The 3167-nt window shown below is 32.5% G+C and overlaps 1 long non-coding RNA gene across 1 annotated transcript; it reads right to left on the bottom strand.

Annotated features, from left to right (window-relative positions):
- Window positions 1-571: 571 nt before the first annotated feature.
- Window positions 572-2813, bottom strand: LOC111735030. Its single transcript, XR_002778655.1, has 3 exons — window positions 2687-2813; window positions 965-1023; window positions 572-590 (listed from the first exon to the last, which is right to left on the bottom strand). It is a non-coding gene; the product is annotated as an uncharacterized LOC111735030 (long non-coding RNA).
- Window positions 2814-3167: the final 354 nt, after the last annotated feature.

Genomic DNA, 3167 nt, shown 5'->3' on the forward strand with positions numbered 1-3167 from the left:
AGGTCTGTAAGTAGTTTCTTTCAAGGAGGTAAGTACAGATCTTTCAAACTACATATCTCTTTCCAAGTTTCTCTAAATGTTGAACTTCGTGCCTAATGTGCGTGAAAACCCCGGGCTACATTACTTCCAGTTCTGTTCCACCCACCTACACTGCTTTCCTTGTTTCTCAAACACACTAAGCATGCTCTTGCCTCAGTCTTCTTGAAATTGTCATTTCCTCTGTGCAAAATACTCCTCTAGACATCCCCTATCTCCTTCCTTTCCTTCAGGTCTTCATTGAAGTTTTCTCCCAGTGACACCTTGCCTTGCTACCCTATTGAACTTTTACGCACTCACACACACCCAAAAGATTCAGTCCTCTTCCCCTGCTTTATTATTACTCCTTAGCATTTGTCACTAACGTACTGACAAATCCTGGCAACAATTACTTAACTCTTTTACCTTGCTCTGAGGACCACATATACCGTGTTTAAGAAATGAAGAGTCGAGTTAGAGTTTGGGTTAAATTTAGTGGCCAAAACTTTTTCTACTTCTTGTCACTATTTCTAAACTACCTTCACTCCAGAGATTGCTGGGGACTTCTCCAAGACCTGAAATATAAACTTCTCAGTTGATAATCTACTTATAAACTATGATACTTATTTCCCCTCCAGCTCATTTATCTCACACTGGTAACTGTTTAACTTTGTGAAGATCATATTTACCATTCAGTGGACTATTCTGTTCACAATGTCAATAAATAATTGTTTTATTTCTGAATTGGCTTATTGAGTTTCCAAAGTAATTATGTTGCAATTTTAAATGGCTTTAAGTATAAATATTCAAACAAAAAACAGTAATACTAACTATTTGAGTAACTATTATAAACTAAATTTCCTAACAGTAACTAAATATCCTAAAACATTTTTAAGTGCTGTGTAGGCAGCATCATTAGAATAATATAATTTTTCCATAGAACACTTACTAAGTTTCGTGGGAAGTGCTCCTTTGCCGTCTGCCTTTAAGCAGAACCTGACATTAAAACTGTAGGAAAATAAAAATATGTATAAATCTTATAATTCAGTTTAGACATATTTTTGAATATCTTACATTTCTACTATGTAGCTCACACCATGAAGCTTTATATCCATCATGTCTTAACACATGAAACTAATACAGAATAATCTAATTCATCCTTCAGTAATTTAAGCACATTTTCTTTCAAAGTAAGTACCCTGATAAAAATGAAAAAGAGAAAAAGAAAAGAATTTCCTAAGTTCCTCTCAAATTTATAGAATGTGCTGATGTATCTAAATGAGGTAAACGACAATACAGAAACCAAATAATGTTTCGTTTAATAAAAAGCCCAACCAAAGTTTCCTTTAACTAGCAAGCTCCTCTAGAACAGTGTTTTTCACAATTTATTAACGGGTCCTAAATCAGTTTAATGGGTTGTGTCCAGCATCTTAAAAAAATAACGTAAATATTTAAAACTGGCAAGCATTGAGGGTAAGATTTCATAGAGCTTTTGTTTTAATTACATACATGTGTTTGCTAGATTACGATGCAAAATTTATTTTGTAGTATGTGTCAGAATTGAAAACATATGACAGCTACTGCTTTAGCGTATTCAAAGTCTTCAAATCATTAGCATAATTATAAGCATATCATTAGCAACTTCACAGGGACATGCAGGGCGACTATAGGGAATAAAGGCAGTAAAACTTACAGTCAAAAATCCTGAAAACAACTTCCACTACTAACTGACAAAAATGAAAACCAAATATTACTGAATTTTAATGCAATCCAAAGAAATAAAATTTTGAAAAATGATTTCAATAACAGTGAGAATTAAAAAAACAAAATCAGACAAGATATCTTTTCATTAGCTCCTCTGAAATGAAATTTTCCCAAATTCCAATCATTCTACCTTTTGTCCATAAGTTCTCTGACTTTTCTGTTTCTGCCAGGAACATGAACCCAAGGGTGTGGGATCCTCACTTTGTGACTTTAACACTATGTGGGCCCAGATTTTTCATGATTAATTTAATACTTATTTTGACATGTATGATCAAAATAATGGTTTTTCCATTTTATTTTAAAATGTTTTAAAGGAAAACATGACTAAATTTCAAGAAAAAATCTTAAGAAAATTATAAACACCGGTAAAACAAAAATATAGCAAAAATCATATAATAGAGCAAAGAGCAGCATAAAAATAATGGAGATGAGAAACACTGGACTAGAGAATTCAGACATTAAATTTATAAAAGTATTTTTTTCTTTAGAAACTAGTTAAGGAACAAGTAGAAGACCAGTATACTAGAACAAAATAATATTTTTCATACGGCTATTCAGATATTAAATCTGTAAAAGATATCTTTTAAAAATTAAAATGTTCATGGGCCTTTTTAGAATTCAAATAAATGAGTTCTGAGATCTTATTAGCTTTTCCTTCATTTTGAATATATTCTCTGAGCATGTATCATTTAAAAAATTTTTTATAGTAGTTCTTAGCACATTTCTAAAGCCTTCTACATATCTTTGGAACAATATTTTTATAATCCAGTCTATAACATGAAAATAAAGTACACCTATAGAAACTGCTTTAGCAATATTTCAGAACCCCCACCTTCCTTTTCAATTGCTTTTACAATAATTGAACCAATAATCACAATAAAAACTATTATTAAACAAATACTCTTACCAGGAAACTTTAAGATCTGTCCCAGGCAGTGGACAGGTTTTACTGTCTTGATTAAGAATGCTAGGGTACACTTCAAGGCCAGCATTTACTGTGATAACTGGTCGGGCCCTGGTAATATTAAAACAAAAGAAGTAAAGAAAGAAAAAGAAAACTGTTACTTAAAATGTTAGATTGATCTAAGCATTTTAGGTTCACATTCATGTATATACAGTACAATATTTACTGCAGCACTGTTTACAATAGCAAAAATAATAGAAACAACTTAAACACAGAATGACCAACTGTCCCAATTTGCCCAAGGCTGTCCTGATTTAGCACTGAAAGTCCCATATCCTGGTAAATCTCTCAGTTCCCGGCAAAGTAGGACAACTAGCCAGCATATCTGAACTCAGTCCATTAAAGCAGGACGGTTAAACAAGTTGTGGATATGTACCTAATGCAATGAAATACAGTGGGGGAAATGAATGCAGTAAATCCATCT

The sequence above is a fragment of the Pteropus vampyrus genome, unplaced genomic scaffold, assembly GCF_000151845.1.
Source record: "Pteropus vampyrus isolate Shadow unplaced genomic scaffold, Pvam_2.0 Scaffold12165, whole genome shotgun sequence".
NCBI lineage: Eukaryota > Metazoa > Chordata > Mammalia > Chiroptera > Pteropodidae > Pteropus > Pteropus vampyrus.